This window comes from Lithobates pipiens, unplaced genomic scaffold, assembly GCF_037356315.1.
Source record: "Lithobates pipiens isolate NorthernLeopardFrog02 unplaced genomic scaffold, aLitPip1_a1.2 Scaffold_1, whole genome shotgun sequence".
Lineage (NCBI taxonomy): Eukaryota > Metazoa > Chordata > Amphibia > Anura > Ranidae > Lithobates > Lithobates pipiens.
The window spans coordinates 243,826,736-243,843,097 of record NW_027507685.1 but is presented as its reverse complement, the minus strand read 5'-3'; the positions used below and the strand labels follow the sequence as shown (position 1 = coordinate 243,843,097).

Genomic DNA, 16,362 nt, shown 5'->3' with positions numbered 1-16,362 from the left:
GTCTGTCCTCTTCAGCCAAAAAACGGCCTCCACTCTTCTGTGAAGGCTTCCGAAAACGTGCTTATGGCAATGTATGCCTATTCAGCCAAAAGAGTATTTGCGAGGTTAGGTGCCGACGTTGGATGAGAAGAAGATCTGGCTCACAATCGGCTTTCCAATTCATCCCAAAGGTCTTCGGTAGGGCTCAGGTCCGGCATCTGTGAAGGCCACTTGAGTTCCTCCTCACCAAACTCATCAACCCATGTCTTTATGGAGCTGGCTTGGTACACGAGGGCACAGTCATGCTGGAACAGAAAAGGGTCTTCACCAAAACAGTTGAGAGAAGGGTGGAAGTGCACAATTGTCTAGAATGCATTTGTGTGCTGTAGTATTAACAGCGATCTTCACTCGATATGCGTGGACTCAATCATTTGGAGAAGGTGTCCAAAAACTTTTGACCATATGCATGACGTGTTTTCAAGTGTATGCAAACAAAAAAATTGTCTTAAATTCTTCCTTTTAGTCTGATAAATATACAAATTTAAAGTTGAGTTCTGTTTGTTAAGTGCATGAAAAATATAAAAAGTTGATCCCGCCAGGATATCAAAGCCTATGAACACTGCACTTTTATATCTCAAGGAATCGAATCAGTAGTGGTGCACCAAAATGAAAATTTCAGTGCCGAAAACGAAAATTCAGGATGCACTTGGACGAAAACCGAAATGGACATTAAAAAAAAAAAATTTTTTAATGCGGCTGGCGTTTTTGCATTGACGTCAATAGGGGCGTGATGCTGCACTGAAGTCAAAAGGGGGCGTTTTTGCACCGAAGTCAACCGGACGTGATTTTGCACTGAAGACAACAAGACGCGATTTTGCATTGAAGTCAACCGGACGTGATTTTGCACTGAAGTCAACAGGACGCGATTTTGCATTGAAGTCAACCAGACGTGATTTTGCGTTGAAGTCAATGGGACGCAGCATGCCATCATCTGCACCTTTTTTTTTTTCTAGTGGCAAAACTCCAATAACTATTTTGAGGCCGATAATTTTTGGTGGCTGATATATCTGCGCATCCCTACTAATCAGCCTTCCCGGTTCTTATCACAGTATACAAAACACTTCCTTTAATTGTTGTAGAGATGCTCTATAGTTCAGCAAAAGACAATTGGGCAGGGCTGACACCAATTCTCGGGATTGAAGTCCAAAAATGTAATTGTACCCAATTTCCTGTTGTTGGCTCACAGCCCATTACTGGAACATAAGCAGGCCTTTCTCTTTTGCTGCAGGGATAAAACATGGGTAAATGTGCATTTCAGCTATGTATGTAATGCATAAAAGGCCACATTTTTTTATTTTTACTTACCATAAAATCTATTTCTTGGAGTATTAAGGGACACAGGAATTTAAATACAGACAGGTTATACTGCCACCTACATGAAGATTGGACACTAGCATTGGACACAGTACAATCCCTCCTCTACCCAGCTTGGTTTTATGGTAAAGCAATACAAAGGTTATTGAAAATAAAATAAATAAAAACTAATAAAAAGCACAACACAAGATATGGATGGGTGGAAAAAGCTCATTTTCTTATTCATTGAGGGACACAGAAATTCAGATTCAGTCGAAATGTCCAAAAGCAGTCAAATTTAGCGACAGGACACCGCTACAGGCCTCATTCGGAAGACTGGGGAAGGCCTGCAGCCCAGGATCTGCCTGAAGGACCAACAACCGAAGCGGAAGGATGAGGACCGCTCTCTGAAACAAGATGGAGCAGAAACCCGACCTTAAGAGCTAAATTCCCGTCTAGACTCAGCTGCAGGAAGGAGAGAATTTGTGACACAGGAGAAACTCCTCTTAGGGTGGAATCCACACCATATGAAGAATGCTTTTCACGTCCAACGAGAGAACTTGCGGAAAGTGGACTTCCTACTTTTTAAACACGGTAGGAATCGGCGATTTGGAGGTTCCCCGGTTTCTCATAACCTGCGTTCCAACAGACGCCATTAAAGCCAGTGACCATAAAGTGAGATGGTAGATTAGTCCTTGAGGCAGAAGATTCAGACAGACAATCTGGTAGAGCCCACCAAGCATCCACCAGGAGTCTTATCAGATCAGCGTACCCCCATCTGCCTGGATCACCCATGAAAAATGAGGACCACCGAAATGCAAAGCACAAAAAAAGGAAGAACTTTCAGGGAGGAAAGGCACAGAACAGAGTATACTGATCCCACAGAGCTTCTCATGCTTCCACTACAGGATCTCAGTACCTGGAGACAAACCTGTCCACTTTATTGTTGAACCTGTAGGCCACGGAGTCCACATTTGACCTGGAGGGGTTACTCAGGTTCTGGTGCGGGGCACCACTCCCCCAGGTCCACACATTGCCAGATGAGGAAGCCTGCCTGCCAATCCTGTGGCATACACAGTTGACAGTCTTTGCGATGTAGGAGCGCTGAACCCTATGCAGATGCGTTATTAAGCAATGGATGGCTTACAGTTCTCAAGGTTGCCCACAAGCTGTGGGGTCTTGCTGGACTTCCAGAGGTGTTTATTGAAGTTTTGAACGGATGGGATTGCACACCAGCTTGTACAGAGCTTTTAAAAAAAAGATTTTCATTTTGCAGCAGCCAAACACGTTTCGGGGGCTCAGCACTCCCCCCTTCATCAGGGCTAAAAACCAGGTGATGTAGGCACGTGGATTTAAAAAGCCTCGGGGTTACAAATAGAGAAATAGAGATCTTTGAAAAAGGTCTGTACAGGCTGGTGTGGCTCTCCCATCCTTTCAAAACTTCAATACACAGCTGGAGTGTGAAGTTCTGCCCAGGACAGGATTTGAGCTACAACTCTTGCCATGGAGAGACTCATGGTTTCTTGTTGATAATGAATATACGCCACCTCCATGGCATCATCTGACTGAATCCTGGATAGAATGACCTTCAAAAAGCAGGATGGTCCAGCAAACCAGAGACAAACAGATCACCAGAAGCTTCAGAATATCCACTTCCCGACCGCCCCATAGCAGATATACTGCTACAGGGCGGCCGTTCAGTGCAGAATCACATATATAGAATGGATTCTGCACTTCCTGGTAGGGGGAGCGTGCATCGCTTCTGCTGCGTTTTCACACAGCAGAAGGCGATCAGCGGGGGGACAGCCAATGGAGGTCCACCGATCGTTGGGAACAGAGGCTGGACGGAGCTCTGCTTATGTAAACAAGGCAGAGCTTCGTCCTGACAGGGGGAAGCGATTGGATTTGGTGTTCCTGCAAAGCAGAGAAAGAAAAGCCATCACTTGCCTTAGTAAAAAGCACCACACAGTACACAAACACTGGCTAGGCACACATGTAACGCTTTGATCGCCCCCTGATGATGATATAGAGATTATATATATAAAAATTATTTTACACACACACACACACACACACACACCATAGTGTTTGTAGACGCTATAACTTTTGCTTAACCAATCATACACTTATTGGGATTTTTTTTTACCAAAAATATGTAGCAGAATACATATTGAAATCAAAACGTGTAGAGCTGTCAAACCATGCCCTTAATGATTAAAGTGCAAAAAAAATTAAAATAAATAAAAAAATCTAATATAATGCAATAAAGATGAAAACATGAAAAATTTAAAAAAGAAAAAAGAAAAAAAAAAAAAAAAAAAAAAAGAAAGAAAAAAAAAAATTGTTAACATGCCAAGTGTCCCAATTCCACATCCATAAGGCAGAAGTCGTCCCACTGGACGAAACGTATGTCAGGCTAGGCACGGAGCAGCAATGACATCCGAACACTGGTGGAGGGTGCTAGATAAACACATTTTTTTTTTTTTTTTTAGCCTAATTTTATCGTTTTTGTTGCAAGTACAACTTTTAGTAAACTCCCGTGTGCTTTTAAAGAGTGTTGCGCAAGGAGTTTATCTTCCAACTTGGACTATTGAAATAAAATAAATAAATAGTTAATAGTCCAAGTGTCCCAATTCCCCACAGGATAAATAGGGCAAGTAAATCCGCTTACCAGATTTTTAGACCCTCCAGGGGTCTATATGCGCATTAATGAGCTTTCACCCCTCATTATGGGTTCAACCGCATCCACTACCCAGCCTGCTCAATTGGATTCCACAGATGTATACCCCACAGTTATCAGTCAAGGAAACTTCAGAGTCCGGTCACCCATTCATCATATGAAAGAGGAAGATAAACTCATTGCACAACATTCTTTAAAAGCACACAGGAGTTTTTTTTTTAAGTTGTACTTGCAACAAAAACAATAAAATTAGACTCAAAATGGAAACGCGTTTGTCCAGCAACCTCCATGAGTTTTCGGACGTCACTGCTGATCTGTACCTAGCCTGATGTATGTTTCGTCCAATGGAACGTCTGCCTTATGGATGTGGAATTGGGACACTTGGGACTGTTAATGTTTTTCTTTTTTTCTTTTTTTCATCTATATTGCATTAGATTAGATTTTATTTTGCACTTTAATCATTAAAAGACATAGTTTGACAGCGCTACATGTTTTGATTTTTGTGAGAGCTGCTGTCAGTCATGGATCATCCGTGTCATTTACATAATTGTATTTACTTTATATGCACTTAGCGCAATATCGCTTGTTTACCATTTCAGAATACATACTGGCCTGAATTTATGAAGAAATTAGATTTTTTTTATTGGGTGTGTTTTATAGCAGAAAATAAAAAACATAGTTTTTTCCAAAATTGACGGTATTTTTTTTTGTTTATAGTGCAAAAAAAAACAAACAAAAAAAAAAAACAAACAAACAAAAACACAGTGATGATCAAAATACCACCAAAAGAAAGCTCTATTTGCGGAAAAAATTATTGTTAGTTAAAACGCAGTGCAGTATCACAAAAAAACGGCCTAGTCATAGAGGGTAAATCTTCCATAGGTCAAGTGGATATTAAAGAGAGAAGGCTCCCCCGACAAGTCCTCTATAGGTGTCCAGGTCTTCACCCCATCGGCATCGGTCATTAAGATCTGCCAAAAGAATGAGAAGACTGCACAATTCCAGAGCCGGATTCCTGAGCCAAGGACAACTTGGTCCTCAGTGCCAAGAGACTGAACTGACTTGTCACCATGAAAGAATGTTGCCTTGCATAGGTCTGAAATAAACCTGGGCAAATGGAACTGCCTTGCAGGCTACCATCAGACCAAGGACTCTCGTGCAAAAGTCGAAAATCCTACAACTCCTAGACAAAGCTTTAATCTGCTATCATGGGAGTCTTCTCTACTCTAGCATGAGTTGTGTCCAGGACTAGACCCATATACTCCAAGCAATGAATCCGTTCCAATGATGATTTCTAAAGGTTCAGGATCCAACAGATTCACCGCAATGTCTGGACCAGCCTTTAACCTTTTCAACACAGAAAAACCCTTGAAATATGTTTCCGTCTCAGGGAACCCCTATTAAAGAGGAAGTAAACCCTGATGGGTTTACTTCCTCTTTCATTCCCTGCAAAGGTAAAGCATAATGGACTACTATGCATCGCATAGTAGCCCATTATGTGTCACTTACCTGACACAGGAGCCAGCAAAGTCACCGCTGTCCCCTGTAGTTCCGAGTGTCCATCTTCTTGGGTCTCGCTGCTCCGGCGCTGTGATTCGCCGGAGCAGCGATGACGTCACTCCCGCGCATGCGCACGGGAGCCGACACTCGCGGCATATCGCCACGATCTGCGGCTTACCCAGTGCGCATGCACCGTAGACAGCGGTGGCTGTCTTCAGGTAAATATCTCCTAAACAGTATAGGTTTAGGAGATATTTCTTGGACCTACAGGTAAGCCTTAATTTAGGCTTACCTGTACGTCAAAGTGGTTTGTAAGGGTTTACAACCACTTTAATGCTATATCTACAATTTATGATACATTAGTGATGGTCATTGGGAAGAATGCCCCTTACACTTGTGGTCATTGGGAAGAATTACCCCCTTTACAAATATCTAAAAAGGACATTGGTTTCAATGGGAACTTAACGGAGAGGCAGGATTTGCTCAAGGAACCCCTAGCAACCTCTGAAGGACCGCCATGCAAGTCAAAGGCTTCTTACGTTTCACACTCCAACGTTTTCTAAAATGCTTCGAATGTGTACGGACGGGAGATCTATGCAGGATAAGAGACGGGGAGCTTTCAGGAGACGGTCACAGCTAAAGCTTTATTTGATTCAAACATTCTCTAATGAAGGGATAAAGCGAAGCTGTAGTAAGATCTCCTAAAAGAACTTTGCCCAATCGGCCAAGGTTTGGCAGAGCAAGATCACAACCAGGATGGGCGAAGAGCATGACCTGCCAGCGAGAATAGAGCTCTACCAAACATTTATTGGTTGGGTCATCAAAGACCATGTGCATCCTCTACCAGCATAGTAGCGGCTTTATTATGGTAGGTTGCTGCTGGATCCATAGTAGGGGTAGACCACGTCTTTACAAAGTTTTCCTCAAACAGGAACACAGCTGATACGTGCTTGGAGGCAGCGAGAACACTATTAGGGCGACTCCAATCTCCGTAAAGGAAGACTTGGAACAGCAGATGCAATGGGAAAGTCTTTGCTGTCTTAGGGGTTCTAAAAAGACTCAAGAATGGAAGCAGAATTTGGAGATTTGTCTAAATTTTTTAGAAATAGGCACTGCGACTCCTTCGGGATAAACTCATCAGGAAAAGACCACAGAATCTGCAGTGCAAAGAGCAGGACCTCTGCTGTTAGCATTAGCAAATAAGTTCACTTGTTACCAGAACAGACTATGGAAAGTGTCTTATGTGGAACCCAGGCATTCCAAAAGCCCGCCTAAGAACGGCCATGCTGGGATTACTGCACTCTAAGCCCTTGTACACACGGTCGGACATTCCGACAACGAAATGCGTCAGTTTTGTCCGACGGATTTTGTCAGAAACTGGTGTTGCATACACACGGTCGGACAAAGTTGTCGGAAAATCCGATCGTTCGTAATGTGATGACATTATTTCGTTAGCACGGGACTACGTTCAGGCTAGTAGCCAATAGCTTTGGTCTAGGAATTTGACCTGAGCATGCATGGCACTTTGTCCGATCGGAATTCTCTACACACACACAATCGGATGAAGTCCGATCGGATCATGTTGTCAGAAAATTTTATAGCCCAGTTCTAAAACTTTGTCGGTCGGATATTCCGACGGAAACAGTCCGATGTAGCCCACACACGGTCGGATTATCCGACAATACGGTCCGATCTGACATTTTCCGTCGGAATGTCCGACCGTGTGTACAAGGGCTTAGAAAAACAGCTTTAGCAGCAATGTAAGAGCTTTGATTGGCGAAAAAATGTTGAAGGGCAAGAAAAAAAAAGGTGCTGGCATTCTTCAGTAAAGGGTAAAGATGCCCACCCTCCCAAAGAAGCCCACCATCCAAATGAGGACCACCACTAGCAGCTAGTAAACTTGAGTTTAGGAGCTTCTGGCATTTTATTTGCCAAAGCTCCCAAACTCAACACCATCAAAGCCTACGTGTCCATGTACACAGACTTTCAGCAGGTTTTTAGGAGCTGCTGAGGTTAGGGGGAGCTTCAACCTCCCTCTCCTGAACGTGGAAGAATCACATTCAGGATAGGAACGCTTTGACTGTCAGCCGCTGGAATGTGCAAACCGAGGCAAAAGTCGCCATGTGATTTTGCCGCTTTTTTTTTGCGTTTTCCACAGCTAATGTAGGCAGGGTGCACATGAAGCCTAAAGTGGTCCACCCTTCTACCAAAAAGCTGAGGCATGTCAGCAGTAGGAAAGGGTAATCCTTGGCTGGCCTACAGTTTGTTTTCCCAACGTTCGATCGCTCTGTAGGCAGCAGTATATCCCCAAATGTGAAAAACCTCTAGAGTCCCTCAATGGACGCGCAAGCTCCATGTTTTACGAACTGAAAAGATTTCTGCTTTTTGTTTATTTTTTTTAACCAGGCTTTGAACCTTCATGAAAAAAATACACACCAGCCATTTCAGAAATCTGATGCATTCCTATTGCTGCAAAGTGACACAAATTTAGTATGGGCCAAGGAGGACAGGATGGGCCCAAGGAGGGAGAGAACAGCAATGGGCCCAAGGAGAACGCAATGGGACCAAGGAGGATGGGATGGGGCCAAGGAGAGAGAACAGCAATGGGGCCCCAAGGAGAACAGCAATGGGGCCCCAAGGAGAACAGCAATGGAGCCCCAAGGAGAACAGCAATGGAGCCCCAAGGAGAACAGCAATGGAGCCCCAAGGAGAACAGCAATGGAGCCCCAAGGAGAACAGCAATGGAGCCCCAAGGAGAACAGCAATGGAGCCCCAAGGAGAACAGCAATGGAGCCCCAAGGAGAACAGCAATGGAGCCCCAAGGAGAACAGCATGGGGCAAAAAGAACATTGTAGCACATTAGCACTTTATAATCAATGCAATCAAGAGGACTACATAGTACTGCAACTAGGGATCGTAGGCAAAACAGTGGCGGAACAGTCACCAGTACATAGGGGTAATGGAACAGGGTTATAATTGTGCACAAACAGACCCTGATCCATCAATCGACTAATCTACAGATATCACATTATAATCAATGCACTCAAGGGGACTACATAGTATGGAAACTCACCAGCCAGGGATTGGCTAGAACAATGGTGGAATGGGCGCATGGTTTTTACCAGAATTGGGGTAACAGTGCAGGTCTATTGTGCACATAAAAAAAACTCTTGATCAACTGGCCAATCTACAGATATCACATCCCATTATTAATCAATGCACTCAAAGGTCCTACATACGTAGTACTGAAACCCTCGGGCTGGGGATAGTGGGTAAAACAGCGGCGGAATGAACGCATAGTGGTCACCTGTAAATGGGGGTAACGGGGCAGCTTCTTATTGTTCACAAACAGACCATGATCCATTAATGGACTAATCTACAGATAGCACATTATAAATCTATGTATTCAAGGGGGATCTACATAGCCCTGAAACCCTCAGGACAAGGATCGTTCCAGGACCAGCACTAAACAATAGCAGAACAGACGCACAGCAGTCACCTGTAAAATGGATGTAACATCGCACAGCTATTGTGTACAAACCGAATCAATTGACTAAACAGGGTTAACAGCGCAGGTCTGTTATTGTGCAGCATTAAGAGATCCTGATCCATCAATCGACTAATCTACAGATAGCACAATTTTAATCCATGTACTCAATGGACTTACTGAAGCCTTCCGACTTGGGATCGGAGGTGCAAAAAAATGGATTGGACGCACAGTCACCTGAAAATTAGGGTAAGCATGCACATCTATCGGGCACAAACAACAAACTCTGATCCATCAATTGACTGATCTACAGATAGCACATTCCAAGGGGCCTACATAGTACGAAACCCTCTAGTCAGGGATTGAACAATGGTTGAACGGATGCACAGTGGTTACCTGTAAATGAAGGTAACAGTGCAGGTCTGTTATTGTATTTAATTAACAGACCCCAATTCATCAATTAAATAATCTACAGATAGCATATTATAATCAATGCACTCAAGTGGGCCTACAGAGCATTGAATATAATCAGCTAGGGATCAAGGGTAAAACAAGGGCGGGACGAGCGCAAAGCAGCGACCTGCAAAATGGGAGTAACAGCTAAAGTCTGTTATTGTGCACAAATAACAGATCCTGGTCTATAAAATCGACTAATCTACAGATAGCATATTGTAATCAATGCCCACAAGAGCACCTAGTGAATCCCTCTGACTTGGGATCAGAGATAAAACAAACAATGGCAGAATGGACGCACAACGGTCACCCATAAATGGGGGTAACAGTGCAAGTCTATTGTATACAAAAAAAAAAAAAAAAAAAAAGACCCCAATCAACTGACTAATCTACAGATGGCACATTATAAAGGGGCCTACAAAGTACTAAAACCCTTCTGGCTATGGATCGGGGGGGGACAAAGAAGTCACCTGTAAATGGGGGTAAAAGCAATCAATTGCCTAATCTATAGATCGCACATTTTAAAGGGGCCTACATAGTACTGAAACCATCTGGATATGTATCAGAAGATAAAACAATTGTGGAACAAAGCCCAGCGCTCAATTAAATAATGTACAGATAGCTACTTATAATCAATGCACTCAAGAGTACTGAATCCATCCAGCTAGGGATCGGAGGTAAAACAGTGGCGGAATACATGCAGAGCGGTCACCTCTAAATGGGGGTAACAGTGTAGGTCTGTTATTATGGTGTACAAATAACAGATCCTGATCCATCAATCGACTAATCTACAGATAGCACATTATAATCAATGCGCTCAAGGGGCCCTACAGAGTACTGAATCCATCCACCGAGGGATAAAACAATGGCGGAAGAAAAAAAAAAGTGAAGCGGGGTTAACAGTGCAGGTTTGTCGATGTGCGCAAATAACAGATCCTGATCCCATCAACTGACTAATCTACAGATAACACATTATAATCATTGCACCCAATGGGGCCTACCGAACCCCTTTGACTTGGGAACGGGGGGTGCAAGAACGTTCGAACAGACACTCAGTGGTGACTTTTAAATGGGGGGGTAACGGTGCTGGTCTACTGTGCAAAAAACAGACCCCGATCCATCAACTGACTAATCTACAGATAGAACATTATAAAAGGGGCCTACATGGTACAAAACACCCTGGTCACCTGAAAATGAAGGGGACAGTGCAGATCTGTTATTGCGTATAATTAACAGACCTTAATCCATCAAATAAATAATCTACAGATCGCACATTATAGCCCATTCACTCAAGGGGGCCTAAAAAAAAAAAAAAAAAAAGTAGTCAATCTATCCAGCCAGGGATCGGAGGTAAAACAATGGCGGAACAAATGCAAAGCGGTCACCTCAAAATGGGCGTAACAGTGCAGGTTTGTCACTGTGCCCAAATAAGATCCAGATCCTGATCCATCAATAGACTAATCTACAGATAGCACATTATAATCAATGCATCCAAGGGGCCTACTGGATCCCTCCGACTCGGGAACGGAGGTGCAAACAAAAGGCAGAATAGACGCACAGAATTCACCTGTAAACTGGGGTAACAGTGCAGATCTATTGTCCACAAACAGACCCACCAGCCATCAACTGACTCATCTACAGATAGCACTTTATAAAAAGGGGCCTACATAGTACTGAAACCCTCCGGCTACGGATCAGAGACAAAACAGTGGCGGAACAGACACAACAGTCACCTGTAAATAGGGGTTTTCCTTTTGTGCACAGACCCTGGGCCATCAACAGACCAATCTACAGATCGCACATTTAACCACTTGGTGCCAGCGCTATAGCCGAAAGGTGGCTACAGAGCAGGCTTAAATTGCCGTGAGGGCGTTTAATGGACATCCTCCCGTGCCCCCCCCCCCCCCCCCCACGTGGCTCTGATCGCCGAGTCCTCTGGACAGCTGATCACAGATTGGGGTAAAGGGCCAATCACAACGGCCGTGATCAGCTGTCAGACAATCACAGCTGATCATGGAAGTAAACAGGAGCCAGTTATCGGTTAGCACGAGGAAAAAAAAAAATAAAGTAGAAAGCCTTTAATTGGCTTCTGTTACAGGGACGTCGGCCCCATCAGTGCCCCAAAAACGCAGCCCATCAGTGAAGGAGACAAAATGACTGTTTGAAAAATTTTATAACAAACGTTTTGTTTTATTTTCTAAATGTTCTGTCTTTTTTGTTTGTTTAGCAAAAAAATAATAAACCAAGCAGTGATTAGCTACTTCCCACTGGGCCACTGCTCCCAAAAAAAAAAATGGCCTAGAGGGTGCTTACTCCAGAGTGGACGTTCCTGAATGGCCCTCAGAAAGAGCAAGAGCGAACAGGAGTTCGATCCCGATGCGCTCCTGTCACCCGGACACAGCGCATCTCAGGATCGGCAGGAAGGCTCTGTGATTGACCCTCCAGATCCCACGATGGCTGTGTCCAATCACAGCAATCATGTGATGTAAATGGAGAGCCAGCTCCTAGGTGATTTGCTCTCCTTCTCCTGACACGGAGCTGGTCAGTGAGGAGAATGAGAGCAGATCTCTGCAGCCGGCCGGTGATCAGCGATTTTGAGCTGATTTTTACAGCTTTTAAACACACTGATCACCCAGCTAGTGTCCCCAAATCCATGTCCCCAAATCCGTGTCCGCACACAGTGTCCCCAAAACAGTAAAAACACCTGTCCCACATATGTTGTAAGCTCTAACGAGCAGGGCCCTCTGATTCCCCCGGTCTTGAATTGAATTGTATTGTATTGTACCGTCTGCCCTAATGTTGTAAAGCATTGCGTAAACTGCCGGCGCTTTATAAATCCTGTATAATAATAATGTCATCTGCAAACATCTGTCATTGATCATCTGCGCAGATGTTCATGTATGAAAATTTTGCACAATAGATCCTGATCCATCAATCGACTAATCCACAGATAGCACATTATAATCAATGCATGATCATATGCACACATCTGTTCTTGATCACACAAACCAATTATACACTTACCAGGATTTTTTTTTTTTTTTTTTTTTACCAAAGTAGTAGAATACATTTTGGCCTAAATTAGGACATGTGATTCTATTGGACTTCTTTAAAAACAGAAAGTAGAAAATAGATGTATATATTTTTTTTTAATTCGCTCTTTTTCCACTTAGATCGCAAAAAATAAAAACCCCAGTGGTGAATAAATACCCCCGAAAGAAAGCTATTTGTGTGAGCAAAATGATAAAAATGTCATATGGGTACAGTGTGTTATGACCGCGCAATTGTCATTCAAAATAAGACAGCGCTGAAAGCTGAAAATTGGCCTGGGCAGGAAGGGGGTGAAAGTGGCCGGTAAGCAAGTGGTTAAAGGGCCTACATAGTACTGAAACCCTCCAGATATGGATTGGAGGTAAAACGATGGTGTAACGATGCAGAACGCTCAGCTGTAGATGGGGGGGGGGGGGTAACGGTGCACCTCTGTCGTTATGCAGGGGGAAAAAAAACAACACGACAGAGGTATTGGATTACAGTCCATGTGACACTGGGACAAACAAAAATGGAACGTGGCTGGGGCAGTGGTCTCCAAAGGCAAGAAGGGTTTAGCAAAACAACATAAAAAAAGTTAGGTTCACATCACTTTGGCATCACGTGATAAAGGGCACAGCGCTAGGTGGCCCATTCATTAATCAAGCTGCCTAGAAAACCCCTAGGGTTTGTGGAAGAGCAGAGCACATGGTTTGTGTCGCTACGTGTAAGTGCGCTAAGGTGTGTTGGGGCGCCGTTTCGAATAAAACGCTACAAAAAAAAAAAAAAAAAAAAATCACAAAAAGGCTTTAGGATGGAACATTCCTTTAAGTCCATTTTAACCCTTTTCACATTGAGCCACCTAAGGCAGGGTTTCTCAATCAGGGTTCCATGGAACCTTGGGGTTCCTCAAGAGGTTCCTAGGGGTTCCTTGAGCAATTAAAGTGCCACTATTACCACTGTGCCATCTTATGTGATTTATTCTCAATTGACACGATGAGTGTTCGAATTTTTATCCATTTTTTATTAAATTATTTGAAAAGTTATCACACTATGTGGAACCTTTTTTGTTCTTTTGGTTTTACCGTGTGGGCTGATGTCTAACCTCCCCGAATGTCCACCCATCGGTTGTATCTCATTTGATGTCTGTTTGAACATATACTGATGTCCCATACCATACCATACCAAGTCTAGGGAGATCGTGGCCATCAGGATTGTCGTTGGTTTCCCCATCAATTATAGCGCTTTTGATACCCAAGACTTTTTGACTTGAGAGGTATAAGCCCCTTCAAGTCCAACCTTTCTGGTAGGGGTGCAACGGATCAAAAAAAAAAAAAAAAAAAAACTCACGGATTGGATCGTTCCTCGGATCAGAGTCACCGATTGGATCATTTTGGGATCAGAAAATAATTGAATTTGCAAAAACCTGTGAAAATTCCACCGCCATATAGTCCCCACTGTAATATCCACAATCTTCCCCCACTGTAATATTGGCAGAGTATGGCTGGGTATTGGCAGAGCATGGCTGGGTATTGGCAGAGCATGGCTGGGTATTGGCAGAGCATGGCCGGGTATTGGCAGAGCATGGCCGGGTATTGGCAGAGCATGGCCGGGTATTGGCAGAGCATGGCCGGGTATTGGCAGAGCATGGCCGGGTATTGGCAGAGCATGGCCGGGTATTGGCAGAGCATGGCCGGGTATTGGCAGAGCATGGCCGGGTATTGGCAGAGCATGGCCGGGTATTGGCAGAGCATTGCGGAGTAGGCTGTCAAAGAGCAGCGCTGTAGGCACTACAGATGCAGCCCACAGCGCTGCATCCATCCGATCTCTCCCCCTCCAATGTACAGATCAGTACAAAGAGAGGAACCAGTGTCATGAGATGACGCCGGTTTGTTTACAAGTGATCGCTCCGTCATTTAACGGACACATGGTAAACGGCCTGGGTGTAGAAAGATGGCCGCCGCTTCGGAGCTAGGCCAAAGCCGCGGCCTTTCCTAAGGCTGTGACCACGGAGCGCTCCGTGGATCACGGCATGTGCCAATCCAAGCAGGGTGACCCGTTCGGATCGGTGACAATCTGTTGCACCCTACTTTCTGGTAAGCCTACAATAAATTGGTGGCAGTTTCTTCACAAGATTCCTTCACCAGTTGACCTGTTTTGATGTCTACTGGTCCATATTTATCTACTCTCAGACTGTGTTCATTATCACTAGACCCATCGGTCTTAACTGTTTTTTTTTGGTCAGTTTTCACGCGGTGGACATTTTCACGAATGCATTTATTTTTTTCTATACAAGAGCTGCATTATTTTATGTCTTCCTTTTGTTAAAGGAGCAATTTCTGCCTCTCAGATAAGTTCTCACCGACACCATTGATCTTTAAAGCCATCTATGGGGGGGGGGGGGGGGATAGGTCTTCCCAATGACCTCAAGTGTGAGGAACATTCTTCCCACTGACCATCATGCCAATGTATCACGAGTTGGAGATCTAGTCATTTTTCGCAGAGGTTCCCTGAGATCGGAAAGTTATTTCAAGAGGTTCCTCTGTGTTGAAAAGGTTGAGAAACGCTGACCTAAGGCGTTAAAAAAAAAAAAAAAAAACAGAACTGAAGAGGTCGTTCCTATTTATTGGTTGATGGCGGTCTAAATTTAGTGCAGGCCGGGCCGTAAAACGTCTCTCTGCTGCCCATTGATCAACAGTGGCAGCACAGCACGGTTCAAGGAGAGGTAAGAGCCGCCCCCCCCCCCCCCCTTTCGCCGAGCGGACGGAGAGAGGCAGGAAGACGGCGTGTGGTATTAATAAACAAGTCTTTCTAGATGGGAAATGCAGGAGGGAGAGGGGACCACCTTCTCCGACAGGAAGTGTGACTGGGGACACAGGAAACCACGCTAACTGCCGACCGCTGACTCTGTTAAGTAACATCCTCCCCATATATAAAAACATAAAAACACATGTTTGATATTAAATAAACAAAATCGCAAAAAAAAAAAAATAAAAAAAATAAAAATCGGTGAGAGCGGCCATGTTCAGATACGACATACGCAGGATTTTCATTGTCTTTAGTGGTCTGATTAAATAAACCCCCCCAAAAAAAATAAAACAATAAAATTAAAAATAAAATAAAAATAAATAACAGAATATTAAAGTATAACTAAAATAATTTTAATAATATAGTTTTGAATAGAGTAGAGAGGGGATTAGAACCCCTGTCAGATTTTTTTATTGCAGTCTGTGCCCCCATTAGGGAGATTCGCCCTCTCCATTTGTCCTGTTTACCATTATCATTGAAAGTGAAAGTAAAAAAAAAAAATAAAAAAAAAAAAAAAAAAATAAAAATCCTAAATTTTTGGGTTGGCTATGAGACAGGAAGTGAAGGGAATTCTCAGTTCTACATTAAAGCCGAATTTTATCTGCTTTCATTTGGCCTTCCCCGATCCCTCCGCTCCCACCTCATCAACATGTTAATGACATACATTAACCATTTGACCTCCAGAAGGTCTTAACCCCTCCTCCCCTTCATGACCAGGCCATTTTTTGCTATTCAGTACTGTGTTACTTTAACCACTTCCCCTCCGGAAGGTTTTACCCCCCCCCTCATGACCAGGCCATTTTTGGTTATTCAGCACTGCGCTACTTTAACCACTTGCAGACCAGCAGGTCAGCTCTCCTGTGCCAACCAACCTTCCCGTACGTCGGTCTGTGCATGTGAGAATGCAGGGGCATAGGCGCACCCAGCGGACTCCATGTCCGACGTCAAATCTTGTTTGGGTACAGCATCGCACAATTGTCAGTTAAAGATACGCAGTGCCGTATCGCAGAAAAATGGCCTGGTCATTAAGGGGGATAACTGCGCAGTCATGCAACACTGTATCCAAATGAAATTT

At 43.9% G+C, this 16,362-nt stretch overlaps 1 protein-coding gene across 1 annotated transcript in view; it reads right to left on the bottom strand.

The window, feature by feature from the left end:
* BCORL1 (BCL6 corepressor like 1) overlaps nucleotides 1-16,362 on the bottom strand; it is a 145,756-nt gene that overhangs the window by 48,925 nt on the left and 80,469 nt on the right.